Genomic DNA, 17,548 nt, shown 5'->3' on the forward strand with positions numbered 1-17,548 from the left:
TTTTGATTACTATCAAAAATTTTTACTGGAAGTCCTTCGTTTATATTTCCTAGTAAAAACATTTTTCCCAGTAAACTTGCAATTATCAGCAGGTCAATCATCAACAAGTCCAATGTGCGATATATTGCAGAATGTCACATAGAACTGCATTAGAAAATATCAATATATTTCGTTTTAACTGAATTAATGATAAATTCGTAAATGTGTACACTTCTCCTAATTTTACCCAAGAGAATAAAACCCATTCTAACTGTCTTGCAAGTTTATATTGAATAACTTTTATTCGAAAATTTCCCATACAAACCTACTTTTGAACGCTATTTTGGTTTGTGGTCAAGATACAAAATTTAAAGACTATTTCATTACTTTTCAGAATTTTTTAGAATTGACCCTAGCCTTCTTTCATGAAAAGATACCCATTTTTAAGTCAAATCACTTAACTATAAGGACAAAACGACTTTATAGGCTTTGGGCAAAGGAAAGTTTTATATAAGAGAAATTCACAAATGCTATTATAACCAAAATTCGCGTTCGTATTTTAAGGACATGAAATCTTTGGCCTCACCACAATATTTTTTCAGTGTACAAAGCAATTCACATCTACTATTTTAATTTAGTAATATCATAATAAGTTTAGAATATTATAATAACATAAAAAGGATAAACGAGTCAAATGCTATTATTCCTAATAATTTCTGACAGTTTATATAAGGAATTTGGATGGTAATACTAGATTTAAAGTTTACGATAACTTTTGTGAATATGAGGAAAAAAACTTTACAACAAGGTGTATTTGCTGCAAAAATGCCCGCATAATGGCTGGAATAATTATTAATGTTTCAATTGAGTTTTGAAATATGTGGAAAACCTTATTCTGGCAGCAAGGCTTAGATAAAAACGAAGTTTTATCCATATTTCAATAGGAATATGTCGAAAATAAAAAAAAGCCAAAAATAGCTAAAAGGGTCATGAAAAAAAGCCAGAAAAAAAGCTAAATGCATTTTTTCCCCGCTAAACGTCTTCAAAAAAAGCCAAATCTAGCGGCAAAAAAGCTAAATTGGCAACGCTGATGCCAATAGTCCGGCGTCGATAGATAAAATTGGTAAGCCTATCAATTTCTTCAGTAAGGTAGGGTCCTGTAAGTTTGGTCAATAATGTTTTTCATTATTAATGGCTTACCTTCCACTTTATTAGGAAATTATCAGTTGATCTCTTATCTAATAAAAATTTTATTTTTTTTTTATACCAAATTTTTTATTGGAAACCCCTTTATCAACTCAAGTTGATTTTTAAATATATGACAACATAATAATGTTGCGACACTCTTTACTTTTTCTCTAATGAGAAACTTGTCCATAATCAAAGTCTTTCTCGCATGTCATCCTTTGAATATCAACTCGTCGGTCACATGTTTTATATTCATATCGACTTGTTTCGTTCGAATATTGTCCCTGGAGATGATGTGCTTTGTTCTTAACACAATTTGTTGCATAATTGAAAAAAAAATCTACTGGTTTTTGTGTAGAGCACAAAAGAAATGTGAAATAAAAGCAAACATGAGCATCAACACGAACAAAATAATATAAGAGATGCTAAACTTTGGATGCTGGGTCAAAACCATAAAAAAAAGTTTTCATTTATGAATGAATGACAAAGTCGAAAATGTCTAGGTGACAGGATGGTTATTACTTTTGCGCAACATTCAACGAAACGCTTTTATATGTTATGGTCTGATTGCGAAGCATTATACATCAGCTCAATATGAACATTGCTGTTTGCCAAACTGCCAAACAAAGATTAGTAATGTGAGTATACTTGTCACGTGTTGTGGCTGTCTCACGCCAACTTTTTTGAAAATCAATATTTCGGATATATTACGTAAATTTTCATGACTTCGATGAAAGTGTTCATGTATATGATTTTGCTATTGCAAAAGCTGCAGGACTACTATCGATGAGACCGTTATTTAAATGCAATTTCGAGCGGATAGAAAAAAAAACAAGTGCAGATTTGGATTCAGCGTCCCAAATAACCTTAAAAACAACCCTACGGGAAATGGATCAACCCCAGGACCGGTACAAGGTTACTTCCTGGTGTGTATGGAATGGACCGGTCACTTTAACATGGGTTTGTCATTGGCTGGGAGAATTTACACATTAGGACTCATCCCAAAGGACACGTCCTGGAACAACTTAGTAGGACTACCCCATAGACAACGGCTCATGAAACAGTCTGGGACAAACTTTTAGGACACTGTTTCCATCCATATCGCACCAGAAAGGAATATGTTGAACAATAAATAATTGTAGTAAAAATGTAGATTCAAAAAGATTTTAATATCAAGTGAGTATAAAAAATCGATAAATTATATGACAATTAAAAATGTTGATAAACTGGAGCACTACACTCAGAAAATTTAACGTCGTAACTACAAGTAAATTCCATAATTTTGAGTAGTTCAAAATTTTACTAACAGTTAGTTAAATTTAACTATTAATGAACAAAATTAACTCAGTGGAAGTAAATTGAACTTACGGCCATTATCAGCAAAATGGTTAAGAACTCCCAGTGGGTTCGTAAATGGACTGAAGCAAATGTATTAATAGCGAGTACATATTTTCTCCAACGTACGAAGAAGTTTCTCAGCGTTACTGCACTTTTACTATGCAATAGTACGAAGTCTAGTTGGACACGAAATTTCCATTTTTAGTATAAATAAACTAACGATGAATGTCAATTCTAACTACCGTTGAGTGAATCTACTTCTAGACAATAGTTCGTCTCCGAAAAATGTGCTCGTGTGGTGTTTCTAAAAATAGACATCCATGACTGTATTAATGAATACATGCAGCCAAACAAGAAACAAACAAAGTCACATTTGGTTGTTGATGAGTGTAAGAGCTAAGTGGCCCAGTGGATAGTGTGTTTAGTTAGAAAACTGATGGTACGCGGTTCGATCCTCCGTCCGGACAAAAGGTAAAATTTTATAAATTGATAAAAATAAAATTTAATAAATGATTCTAAAGGATGTTGTACAACAGAAGAGTAAGTGGTTTGTACTAAATACAATATGACATGTAGAAATGGGGATCCTCCCCCTTGAGGTCTCCTTGCTCCAAGTCACCAGGTGGTCTAGGAAATCCGGAACATTATTTTTTTCGTTTTCAAAAAATGTATTATTTAGTTCATTTTATACTTCTGAACAGTTAAATTTGAACTTGACAAAAGTTAAAACAAATTACTAACCTATAGGAAAATGTTGAACTTACTATAGGTACATGCTTCTTTAGCGACATACGAAGTTCAATATTAACACTGGTTAGTTAAAAATAACTCGCTAATGGGTTCACTCTTCTCTGAGTGTAGTACCAGTCCTGTAATGGGTCCCGTAGGGAATATTTAGTTCTAAATCAACAGAACCATTGTTCTTTTGTGTAATTCTGAAAAAATCTTAAATTTGTTGTCTTTTTGCACTTTGACTTACGAAACATACGAAATATTTTTAAACACTTTATTTTGAAGAAATTTTTACTTAAAACATATCTCATTTTCAGTTTGAAGTCGAGTCTGAATATGAAAATTTATGTTGATGGTAACACATTTTTAAAGGACTTTGTTGCCGCATGAAGAAAAACGCTTAAAATAAAAATGCATTAAAATTCGTTTCCTATAATCAAGCATGCAAACCCCTAGTTTACAATTATGGCTTAAATGTATCCTTATTTTAATTCTCCGCTTCTTTTGCTCGAAATCGATACCAAAATCCTTAGTGTAAATACAAAATATTTTAAATAGGGCAAGCTTTATTTCAGTGTAATACATACTTGCTACTTGATTATTTATGACACTTTACCTCTTTTAATTGCATGTTAATCACAATAAATTGCTATTGTGAATCGAGGAAACGTCACATAATCAAAATATTATCTGGCAATACTGACGGGTTTCAAATGCTAAAATGTTGTGGATAGAATACCAGTGCAACGATGTCCTGGGGAACCCATACAAATGTTGTATCGAGTACTAAAAGAAAATAGGCCCAATACCCCAGCAACAAAAGCGTCGCCAGAAATGTAATGAAAATTTTCTGTTTGGATCCGGAAGTGGCGCTAAATTGACACAGAAGCGATGAATTTACCATTTCCACAGCCGTTGCACAGAATTTGTTTCATTTCTTAAGGTGTGGTCCAAATTCAGTGTTTTGGATATGAATTGAAACAATTTGTGACATTTTGAATATCACAATAATTTTTAAAATTTGTTTATGATTTTTAACGTATTCGACCGCTTCACTATGGGCGGAAATCGCAAAACAGCGGCAAAAAGTCAAATTTTCAAAATGAAAAATTATTAAATGTTCCAATTGAAATTATTATAGAACATCTTGGAAAGTAAAAATCGAAAGTTAATTTAAAACTTGGCAACCCTGTTCAGGAGAAAAAGGCTGCCAATGTTTACCAAAATTTATGGAAGTGGAATGTATTCAAGGCGAACAAAAATTAAAAAATTTCGGGCTTAATTTTTTTCGCAATAAAAATGAATAAAGAAAACTTTTAAATGTAGATTCTAAGAGAAGGCTTAGTAGTTCAAAATGTTGTAAAGACTTTACAAAATATTTCTGTTTTTGAACTTGAATTTGTGGATTCAAAAGTGCTGTTTATATGTGAAAATTTTAGTACACACGTATATTTGCGAGGAATAGAACTAGAAATTTTAACGATTGTTAATGAAAATGTTTGCTTATTATTGTTCGTGAGGAAGTATACTTTTACGTGCTGTAAAGTTTGTCTGCCCAAACTTGCCCATACTAAAATAAATGTAAGGGTTTTATAGTCAAATTTGGGAAAATCGGGCGATACTTATATATGGGAGCTATATCTAAATCTGAACCAAATTTGATGAAATTTTGCACACTTTAAGGGTACTATAAAAAATTACTTTATGTTAAATTTGAAGACAATCGGGAAGTAAATAAGCGCAGTATGGTCTAATTTGTCGAAATCGGGCGATTCACATATATGGGGGCTATAAGTAACTTTGATCCATTTTTTCGAAATTCAACCGTGTTTGTCCTTTGACCAAGAAAACATGTTGTACCAAATTTTATCAAAAGCGGTTAATAATTGCGACCGGAATCCTGCGAACAACAAACACAGAGGGACGGAATTAGAGTTAGATACCGAAAAATGTGATTTTGATGGTATATATTTTTTTAATTTTAATTAATAAAATTAATTTAATAAAATGATAACTGGTTTATACTATTTACATCAAGTTCTGGGGATAAGGCGCTTCCTTTATAAGGAAAAAAGCAAGTATAAATTAAACTCCATTTAAGAGTATATTCTATAGTATTCCAAGTGGAATTACAATTTCGACCCCTCTATAGTAACGCACCTGGAATAAGGGGGATTGGCTCCATTTTTGTTGGTAACATTTGATTTTAACAAGATATACGTATATACCATGTTTAACGATACTAGATTGTTTGTAAATAATTTTTGCCGCAAATTTTCAATTTCCGCCCATAGTGCGCTTGTCTGAAACGTTTGATCTCAAATATTTTCAAAAATTCACAATTTTTCCAGAATGGATTTAGCATTTTTTCCAACAAAATTTAAATAATTTCTACCGTGTTATTAATTCTCACTCTGTTTTTAATATATTGGAAACAAAAAATTCAAATTAGACTTTAACAAGTATATACGACCGTAAGTTCGGCCAGGCCGAATCTTATGTACCCTCCACCATGGATTGCGTAGAAACATCTACTAAAGACGGTCATCCACAATTAAATTACTTGGGTAGCCACCGATGGCAAGCCATCTTAAAACTTCTAAACATCATCTTCTAAATTGTAAGTTTGGCCATGCGACAAAAGAAAGGTCGATTACATCCGTATATATTCAGTTCTTGACCGGTATATATAGGGAAGAAATATTTACGAACCGATATGAACTTTTGTGCGGTAATTATAGAGGCAGTATTGAAATATGGGGGTCGCTTTATATGGGGGCTATATACAATTATGAACACGAGTCTACCAAGAATATGGGATTTTTTACTATTAGGTAGATTGGTAGAATTCTTAATGTTTTGTAAGATCTTGCAGAATATTCCTCTCCAACTATGAAATGCTTCATAAATTTTCTATAGAACTAACATTTTGAAATAAAAGAAGAAACAAGAAATAAAATTTTGACAAAATTTTCTTTAGAAATAAATTTTTGACAAAATTTTGTATAGAAATTTTCTATGGCAATACAATTTTGGTAGATTATTTTTGGCTCGAGTGGTAATCGTCATTTTTGTGTGATTGGGGATCGGTTTATATGGGGGCTATATATAATATAGATCGATACGGACCAATTTTGGCATGGTTGAAATTTACCAAATTTCAACCGGATCGGATTAATTTTGCTCCTCCAAAAGGCTCCGGAGGTTAAATCTGGGGATCGGTTTATATAAGGGCTATATATAACTATGGACCGATGTGGACCAATTTTTGCATAGTTGTTAGAGACCATATACCAACATCATGTACCAAATATCAGCCGGCTCGGATTAAATTTGCTTCTCTTCGAGGCTCCGCAAGCCAAATCTGGGGATCGGTTTATATGGGGGCTATATATAATTATGGACCGATGTGGACCAATTTTTGCATGGTTGTTAGAGACCATATACCAACATCATGTACCAAATTTCTGCTAGATCGGATGAAATATGCTTCTCTTAGAGGCTCCGCAAGCCCAATCTGGGGATCGGTTTATATGGGGGCTATATATAATTATGGACCGAGGTGGACCAATTTGTGCATAGTTATTAGAGACTATATACCAACACCATGTACCAAATTTCAGCCGGATCGGTATATATGGGGCTATATATAATTATGGACCGATGTGGACCAATTTTTGCATGGTTGTTAGAGACCATATACCAACACCACGTACCAAATTTCAGCTATAACTGATGAAATATGCTTCTCTTAGAGGCTCCGCAAGCCAAATCTGTAGGTCCGTATATATGGGGGCTATACGTAAAAGTGATCAGATATGGCCCATTTGCAATACCTTCCGACCTATATCAATAACAACTACTTGTGCCAAGTTTCAAGTCGATAGCTTGTTTCGTTCGGAAGTTAGCGTGATTTCAACAGACGGACGGACGGACGGACATGCTCAGATCGACTCAGAATTTCACCACGACCCAGAATATATATACTTTATGGGGTCTGAGAGCAATATTTCGATGTGTTACAAACGGAATGACAAAGTTAATATACCCCCCATCATAATTGAGGGCTCTAACTATAGACACTTGTGGTTTTTCAGCCAAGGATAAAGCAACCATCGTTTCACGCTTGAATTCCAAATATATTTCTGAATGCAATAGATAAAAATGCTTTTGTAATCGTGTAAACAATAACATGAACTGGCACTGGAATAAATCAATCTGCTGTCAGACGAGAAATGATAGCAACCTGCATCAATGCAATACAACTCATCCACATTGAATTGTTGGCTTCATCCAACTTCCTTACTTTCATGATAGAGACACACGAGTATTGTAGTAGTTTTTTTTTCTTCCTTTTTACCACAAAATTTTATGATTATTATCTAATGAAGCGAAATATAAATGATTAGAATTGAAAGAATTTTCTTGCTGCCAGTGGTGATTAATGATTGTCAATAGTAGAGCCATTAAATCCCACGCCAAACATATTCAAAATGTATTTGGAGAATTTTGCAATAGGATTTAATGAAATTGTATTACATTCCCTTATCTCGCCCAGAATCCCCTTACCGTCGAGAATATATCACAATCTTAACATTTAAAATTTTTTCGGCAGGAATTGGTGCTCCACTCAACTGGTTTTGAGTGACATAAATATTTATGGTCATCATTCATCCCAGCGCGGCTGGCTCACTGCGTATTCAAGTGTACCGAAATAATTACAGTGACAGAGAAGGAGGAGAACTGGAGGCTGCAACTCGAGCTGAAAAACTTTTATTTTGCATTTGAAATTGAGTGGGTGGTTCTTGGTGTAGGTTATGCTGATTTTTTGAAACTCAATTCATCATAAAATACTTTGATATTTAAGTCTGGTCCCCAGTATGGCTGGTGGAACGATGACAATGATAAAGACCTCCATGTTTAAATGATAATGTTGAGACTTTTGACATGATTTATAACATGAGCTTAACATTTCATGGACAAAATTTAATATCGATAGAATTTATTTAATATGGATATGCGAAATAAAATTTCGTGCATAGAGTTTAAATTCCAAATGGAGATTTTCGTTGGTTAGAACAAACTTTATAAAGGGTGATTGCTTAGAGTATGGGAAAGTTTTCAAAAAAAAAAAAAAAATACATAAAATTCAGAAAAATGTATGAAATCCTTATCTGAATCGACATTACGGGCCATATAATTTAATGCTTGGTGATTAGTTCATGCAAATGTTGACTGCGTCTCAAATGGTCCATCCAATTTTTGTTCTACTCTTTGCAATACATAGGCAGGCCGATATCTCAAGAATAAATGCTTTAGTGTTGTCTTCCAATACGTCGATTGAAGCGGGCTTGTCTACATAGACATGAGATTTATTTAACATAGTCCTACAAAAAAATAGTCTAAATGTGAAAATCACATGTCAAATAAGTCAAGCTCTTGTATTTTGGGCAAAAAAAAAGTTGGCTATCATCCCACGGTAGCGCTCACCATTCACAGTCAAGTTAAGATTCGCATCGTCTTTGAACAAGTACTGTCCAATGATGCAACTCTCTTCCAAATAGTCTCATATGTCCACTAACTACCCAGCAAAAAATTGTGAAAATGTTCTTTTTGGATCCGGAAGTGATGCAGAAGCGATGAATTTAACATGGGCTTGTCATAGGACGGATGTCCAACATTTCGACAGCCGTTGCTCTAAATTTGCATCACTTCTTAAGGTGTGATCTTAATTGAGTATTTTGGATGTGGAATAAAAATTGTTGTGATATTTTGCCAAATATTTTTTTTTAAAGATCTTTAATGCATTCCAACGCGTGTCTGACCTCTAATATTTCCAAAATTCGATATTTTTCTAGAATAGATTTAGCTTTTTTTTCGACAAAATTTATATAATGTGTACTATTTTATTAATTCTTACTCTGTTTTTAACCTACGGTATTTGAAAAAAAAGTTAAATTTTAAAATATGAATAAAGCGAATTATACAAAATTGAATTAAAATAATTTCCCGTGTAGTTAAAATAAAGAACATCTTTGGGAGATCATTTTTAGAAGAGCTTTTAATGTTGTATCTGTAGAACTACTTCCAATTTTTTGCTGGGTAACTGCTTTAACATCCTACCGGTAAACGAAATTACAACAAATTACGTTTTTTATTGTATGGTCCCAGATAATTTTTTTTTTTGATCGAAAACTTTATTTTTTAATTAATTGATGTAATAAATTTTTTAATCAAACAAGAAACATATAGTCCATTAGCTAAGTACATCATTGAAAATTTTAAATTTAAAATTAAAATTTTAATTGATACAATTAAACTTTTAATCAAACTCGGAAGACTAAGTGAGTTAAAAAAATAGGAAATATTTTAAATTTTTAATTAAAAATTTATTTTAAACAATAAATTTTGTAATCAAACTAAAAATACTCTGTCAGTTAAGAAGGTGTTTGATGTAAGTTACGTTTGATGTTGATTATAAATTAATTTTTTAATACAATCAATTAAAAAATTAATTGAAATTTGCTAATAAAATCAAATAATTTTTTAATCAAGTATTTATTAATTATTTTGATGTCCAATGACTAAAATTGTGGCTGATACTATCTTTTTCGTCATTGAATCAGAAACATTTTTTCTGTATGCAAGCAATATCTAAATCGGAAAGTTATTGAAAAGGTTTCATGATTCGGAAAACAAAAAAATTCATAAACCCGAGATGACCAACCTTCAACGCCTATAGGTCAGTCCGTGGATCAACTAGGGACCCACAAACTTGCAAACTTAGGGAAAAAAATCATCTTTCACACAAAAAAAAATATGTTCATCTCTTTATCCGTTCAAAAAATTGCAGAATTATTTCCAAGAAGAAGCGATTTGGGACCAATGTGAATCGTATATGTTTTAAAATTTCGTATAAACATATACATGTTTAAGAAGAATAGATAAAGAAGGCGAAGGAGATAGATAACGGCAGACATGTTAAAATAAAACTGTATATATATTAATTTTGTTTGATTTTAAATTTCTTATTTGTGATCAATTAAATTTTGTTGTATAAATTTGAAGTCATATTCTGTAATCGTTTTTTTTTTTTCTTGTATCTTAGATTATTTGTTAAGACTACAACCTTACATTAAATGAACTTTAACCAGATAAGGTTTATGACTTTCATTATTTTCAATTCAATTTATTCTATATCATCATCAGTACGAAGTATAATACTCTATGTGGTCTTATGTGTGTTGAGTTATAGAAGAGCTCTGCAAAACTTGCAACTTTTGTGGACAGCAATCACTTCATTCTGGTTAGCAAAAAGGATATGCGTTTTGTATGCTTGAACACGGAAAGGAACACTTGGTCATCCGTCGGTCAGTATCCTGCTCTGGGGATTTTGATTTTTGATCTACACTGCTGTGTGAGTTGCAGGGGGTCCCAAACTATGCAAGTGTGGTTATTTAATTCGGTTTTAAGCCAAGTTAAGTGGTTTTAAGTTGACCATAAAATATATATGCACACAAACACATACACTCTCGCAATCACACACACACACACACACACTGAAAAAATATTGTCGTGAGGCCAAAGATTTCATGTCCTTAAAATACGAATGCAAATTTTGCTTAGCATAGAAGACGCATTTCTCGACACCCAGAAAAAAGGGGCTCTAATGCCAACTGAACTTTATTTTAGTTCATGAAAATTACTTGATTTTAGTTAAATTTTGCACAATATGAGTAAATGTTCCTTATTTGAATAATTTTTTACTAACTTTAATGAAGTGAATTAAAAATAACAAAAAAAGTTGTATACAAATATAGTGCGCAATTTTACTAAAAAATAGTTCATATTTTCCTAAAATGACAGAAGTTTGCTTAGACTGAGTTCATAAGTCTCTCAAATGAGTAAGTTTTACTAAAATTGTACCTGTCTCGAACTTCGTACAGCGCTAAAGACATTTTAACAATTTTTAAATCCAATTTTTTCTTTCAACATATGAAATTTTCTTAAACAACAGAAAAAAATTTATTATTTTTAAAAAACTTTCTTCAATTTGACAAAAGTATTAACTTATTTGTAACATGTTGCAATTAGAAAACTAATTTAGTTAAAATTTTCTAAAATAAACCTACATTTTCTTCCACGGTGGGTTCACTTTTTTTGGGTGTAATATAAAGAGTTTTTCTTTGTCCAATAGTCGATACACTTTTCAATGAAGTTGTATTGCCCTTATAATTAAGTGACTTGACCTAAAAGTGGGTATCATAACATGAAACAAAAGTGTTTTGGGGTAAGGTCAACTTGACTTTAAAAATTCTGAAAATTTCTTTAAAATTAATGAAATTGTCTTTTAATTTGTTGTCTTTTCGCATCTTGACTATAAAGCAAAAATCGTTCTAAAATAGGACATATTTTCCAACACTTTAATATAAAGCCGTTTTTTACTTGAAACATAGCAAAAATTCTACTGGAAGTCGAGTTTGAATTTGGAAAATAAAGTTGTTGTTAACTCGTTTTTAAAGGACTTTGATAGCATATGCAGAAAAAAAGCTGAAAACCCCGAAAAATTAAAATTTGCTTGCTAGAAGTAAGTACACAAAACCCAAATTTAAAAGAGAATTGTGTCTGAAAAGTATCTTTACTCACATTCACCGCTTCTTTGGCTCGGAATCAATACCACAATTGTTAAAGTAAAGACAAAATCTTTGGAACCGGGCATGCTTTTTTTTCAGTGCACACACATGTTCATATGGTATCCTGGTGATGGATGCCTGAGGCAACAATCAAACACTCAATTATGGAATGTTTATTAAACTGATGTATTTTCATAGTATGTGTCCATTAAAGAAGATTCGTATGGATTTTGCAAAATCATTCAGTTTATATGGGATTATTCATAATAATGTCTTTCAGAGTAAAGTGAAATTGAATGTATTCCCCAAACCTCCCCCCCCCCCAACCTTTATCACTCAAATAGCCATTAACAAATGTAATAACTAAAATCCTTAAAGTCATTGTCATACATAAAAACGTACGTAATTTCTTTTTACGATAGAAAAAGGAAGAATGAGGGAAAACGAATGCGGATTTATGTAACCCTATCCCGATCTTACTACACTGAAAAAAGCATGCGCGGATCCAAAGATTTTGTCAAGTAAGGATACTTTCAAGACACAATTCTCTTTTAAATTTGGGTTTTGTGTACACTCAAAAAAAGTTTAGTTGGATCCAAAGATTTTGACCTTCCCTTTAGGATTTTGGTATTGATACCGGCTTATTTAAAATAAAGACATTTTTAAAAAAACTTTAAATCAAGGATGCAAATCCTTAAAATAAATCTTAGCCTATATTCGGAGTGATTTTATTTTAAATTTAAAAATTCAATATGTCAGTTCAGTTAAAGACGATTTCTTTAAATTAAAAATGTTTTTCTTTATTTTAAGGAAAATTGGTCTTATTTCAAAGATCTGCAACTTCAGCAGAGAGACGCAAAATTTCAAGATTTGTATCCTAAATTCAATGAAAAAATTTTTGAAGCATGGATTATAAACTTTCTTTTAATTAAAATGCCATTATTTTAGGCAATTTTGTCCTTAACATTGCGTAAATTTCGAGTCCTAAAATTTAAATTGCATAATCTTCCATATTAGGTCAATATTTTTTTCAGTGTACTTGCTTCTAGGAAGCAAATTTTAATTTTTCGCTTTTTCATTTTTTTTTCTTCATATGCTATCAAAGTCCTTTAAAAACGAGTTAACGACAACTTTATTTTCCAAATTAAGACTCGACTTCCAGTAGAAATTATGCTATGTTTCAAGTAGGTTAGGTGGCAGCCCGATCTATCAGGGTCACTTAGACTATTCAGTCCATTGTGATACCACATTGGTGAGCTTCTCTCTTATCACTGAGTGCTGCCCGATTCAATGTTAAGCTCAATGACAAGGCACCTCCTTTTTATAGCCGAGTCCGAACGGCGTTCCACATTGCAGTGAAACCACTTAGAGAAGCTTAGAAACCCTCAGAAATGTCACCAGCATTACTGAGGTGGGACAATCCACCGCTGAAAAACTTTTTGGTGTTCGGTCGAAGCAGGAATCGAACCCACGACCTTGTGTATGCAAGGCGGGCATGCTAACCATTGCTTTTTGCTTTGTAGTCAGGATGCAAAAAGACAACAAATTTAAAGACATTTTCATTAAATTTAAAGAATTTTTCTGAATAATTAAAGTCAAGCTGACCTTAGCCCAAACATTTTTTCTTTCATGTTATGATACCCATTTTTAAGTGCAATCACTTAATTATACGGACAATACGACTTAATTGAAATGTTTATCGACTTTTGGACAAGGTAAGAAACTTTATATTAGAGAAATGCGTCTCCTATGCTAAGCAAAATTTGCATTCGTATTTGAAAGACATGAAATCTTTGACGTCACGACAATATTTTTTCAGTGTAGGTTAGGTTAGGTTAAAGTGGTAGCCCGATTAAGTTTCAGGCTCACTTAGACTATTCAGTCCATTGTGATACCACATTAACTAAAAGTACCTATTACATATGGGCACTTCTAGTTTTAACCTCTGAACCTTCTTGATTATTTTTATTTGTTAAACCAACCAGATTGTTCCAAAAACATTAGCAGACTGCTTAAGTTAACGTTTTCCAGATCCGCCAGTAATCTGAAGCTATATGTTTCTTGCGCTTTACACAAAAAAGCTATAAGTTTCTTGCGCTTTACACACAATGCAGGACACTCACACAAGAGGTGTTTAATTGATTCCTTTTCCTCCGTATCATGACAGCTCATACAGTAGTCATTATACCTCGCACCAATAGTTTTTGCAAATTCGCCTATCAGGCAGCGACCCGTTATAGCAGATATCAGGAGTGCTATCTGACGTCTTGAGAACACTAGCATATCTAGTGTGCGGTTTAAATGGGGCCATATTTGCTTGGTGTCGTTACAACCCTTACAATTCTCCCATCGAACATTTGCCATCATGACAGCCTTCTCACGCAGTAAGAGCTTACAGGTAGCCAGGGGCATACCAACAGATTCTAGTTCCCCTGGAATATGTAAGGTAGTTCCTAGCCTTGCTAACTCATCTGCTTCGCAGTTCCCCGGTATATTCCTATGGCCAGACACCCATATTAGGTGAATATTGTACTGCTCAACCATCTTGTGGAGAGATTTGCGGCAGTCGATGGCCGTTTTCGAGTAAAGGAACACAGAGTCCAAGGATTTTATTGCAGGTTGACTGTCTGAGTCTATATTAATGCCAACAATTTTTGGAACATTACTTCTCAGCCAATTCGCCACCTCTTTTATTGCTAATAGTTCAGCCTGAAAAACACTACAGTGTTTAGGTAATCTTTTCGCTATACGAATTTCCAGATCTTTCTAATATACTCCGAAACCCACTTGTCCATCCAATTTAGGGCCATCAGTGTAGAAATCTATATATCGTTTATTCCCTTGGATCTGTGTACACCAAGCCTCACTGTTGGAAATTAGAGTTTCAAACTTTTTGACGAAAAGTGGTTTCACCAGACTCTAATCCACTGCGTTAGGCACATCTGGCATTATTTTGAGGACCGAGCTGTAACCGTACATTTTTCCGACCACAGCGATAGCTCGCGCAACCGCACAGCCGTTGTTGCAGCTGACTGTTTGCCCAAAATGTCTAAAGACAATAAATGCAGCATGACTTTAAGGGAATCTGTTCCTGTCTTACTGAATGCGCCTGAGATACACAAGCACGCTATACGCTGAATTTTATCTAAACCTTTCGGTTGCTGAAGTGCCGGCCACCAGACTACAACACCATATAGCATTATAGGTCTAACCACTGCCGTGTATAGCCAATGCACAATTTTTGGTTTTAGTCCCCACTTTTTTCCTATTGCCTTTTTGCACGAGTACAAAGCTACGGTTGCTTTCCTCGCCCTTACTTCAATATTAAGCTTAAAGTTCAGCTTCCTGTCCAAAATAACGCCAAGGTATTTTGCACACTCACTAAAGGGAATTTCAATACCCCTAAGGATATGGACTTAACCGTGGGAGTTTTGCGATCTTTGCAGTACATGACTAATTCTGTCTTTGCAGGATTTACTCCAAGACCATTCTCTTTCGCCCATTTCTCAGTCATCCGGAGGGCTCTCTGTATAACATCTCTGATTGTGGATGGGAATTTTCCCCTGACTGCTAGAGCCACATCATCTGCGTATGCCACCACTTTTATCCTTTCTTTTTCTAGGGAAACCAGAAGGTTGTTTATGGCAACATTCCAAAGAAGAGGTGATAGAACTCCTCCTTGGGGTGTGACTCTGTTCACATACCTTTGTATGTTAGCTTGTCCTAGTGTGGCCGAAATACGTCTCCTCATTAGCAGTTCGTCTAGCAGCCTAAGTATACCTGGATCAACATTCAGAGTTGCCAGTCCATTTAATATCGAGCTCGGATGAACGATATTGAATGCCCCCTCGATGTCTAGAAACGCCACGATTGTGTATTCATTGACAGATAGTGAGCTTTCAATAAAGCTGACTAGTTCATACAAAGCGGTGTCAGTAGACCTGCCCTTCGAGTATGCATGCTGTCGTTTCGAGAGCAAACTTGAGTCGACGCTAGTTCTAAGATAAATGTCTATCATCCTCTCCAGAGTGTTAAGTAGGAATAAGGATAAGCTGATTGGTCGGAAATCCTTCGCACTCGAGTGAGAGGCTTTTCCCGCTCTCGGTATGAAAACGACTTTTGTTTCCCTCAACTTTTCTGGAATATATGCTAAGTTTATACATCCTTTATATATCACCGTCAACCAGGGGATAATTCTTTCAGTCACTGCTTGTAACTCCGCCGGAGTTACTAGAGGCATTTTTCAGAGATTGTTTGATTTTTGCTACGACAGAAGTGTTACCTTGTTTGTTATTCGTTTGAGAGATTACAATTCTCATCATAATTGCACGGTCACAACTGTGCCCATAGTATTCTCATTACACTGAATAAAAAAGCATAGCCGGTTCCAAAGATGTTGCCTTTACAATAATGATGTTGGTATTGATTCCGAGCCAAAGAAGCGGAGAATTGATGTACGGATACATTTAAGACACAATTCTCTTTTAAATTTGAGTTTTGCGTACTTGATTCTAGGAAACAAATTTTAATTTTTTGTCAATATTTTTTTTCGTATATAGATGCCCATTTTTTTGTCGAATCACTATAAGGGCACAACGACTTTATAGGAAAAATTAACGATTTTTGGACAAGAACAAAATATTTATATCACAGAATTGCGTTTTCTATGCCAAGCAAAATTCGCATTCGTAATTTAAGAACACGAAATCTTTGATCTCACGCCAATAGTTGTTTCAGTATAGCTTTGTTAATATACACCCAGAAAAAAGTGAACCCACCATAAAAGAAAATGTAGATTTATATTAGAAAATGTTAACTAAAATATTTTAGTAATTGCAATATAATACAAATAAGTTAATAATCTTTGAAGTTCCAGACTGGCAAAATTTTATTAAAATTCGCTTATTTGACAAACTTATAGATTTATATTTCACTAAAGCCAATTTAACTCTATTTTAGTTTGTAGAATTATTATATTTTGAGAAATTGTTCTTGACTTTAATAATTTTTGCTTACGTTAATTAAATTAACTAAAAAGGGCAAAAAGTGCAGCAGAAAGATTTACTAAATTCCTGTCTCCCACAAAATAGTTCACAATTTCTTAAAATTTGGAAATTTTACCAATAACTAAAGATATTTTTGGCAATTTTTAACTCCAATTTTTTCCTTCTTTCCTTTACAAGTAAAAGACATAGACATGTTGTCTACCAAATTTTCTTGAATTTGTCGTCAAATGTATTTTTTTTTGTGAAATCGGCGTGACACCTGCGTTTGTAATACACTTTAGTTAAAATTTACTACAATTAATCAAAATTTTCTAAACTTTACCAAATTTTTCGTTCCTGGTGGGTGCACTGTTTTTTGAGTGTATTTACGAATTTGTTTCGTTGGCTCAATTTCAACGATACATTTAGTTGATATTACGTAAGTGTTTTCTACCAGTGTAGAGTTTGGAAGAACGATGATTCTTTCTAGGGAGCCGCCGTGGTGCAATGGTTAGCATGTCCGCTTTGCATACACATGGCCGTGGGTTCGATTCCTGCTACGACCGAACACCAAAAAGTTTTTCAGCTGTGGATTATCCCACCTCAGTAATGCTGGTGACATTTCTGAGGGTTTTAAAGCTTCTCTAAGTGGTTTCACTGCAATGTGGAACGCCGTTCGGACTCGGCTATAAA

The 17,548-nt window shown here is 33.7% G+C and overlaps 1 protein-coding gene across 2 annotated transcripts in view; it reads left to right on the forward strand.

Moving 5' to 3' along the window:
- Positions 1 to 17,548, forward strand: part of sfl (N-deacetylase and N-sulfotransferase sfl) — a 554,720-nt gene that overhangs the window by 494,032 nt on the left and 43,140 nt on the right. The gene's annotated exons all lie outside the window — the stretch shown is intronic.

Source organism: Haematobia irritans, chromosome 4, assembly GCF_050003625.1.
Source record: "Haematobia irritans isolate KBUSLIRL chromosome 4, ASM5000362v1, whole genome shotgun sequence".
NCBI lineage: Eukaryota > Metazoa > Arthropoda > Insecta > Diptera > Muscidae > Haematobia > Haematobia irritans.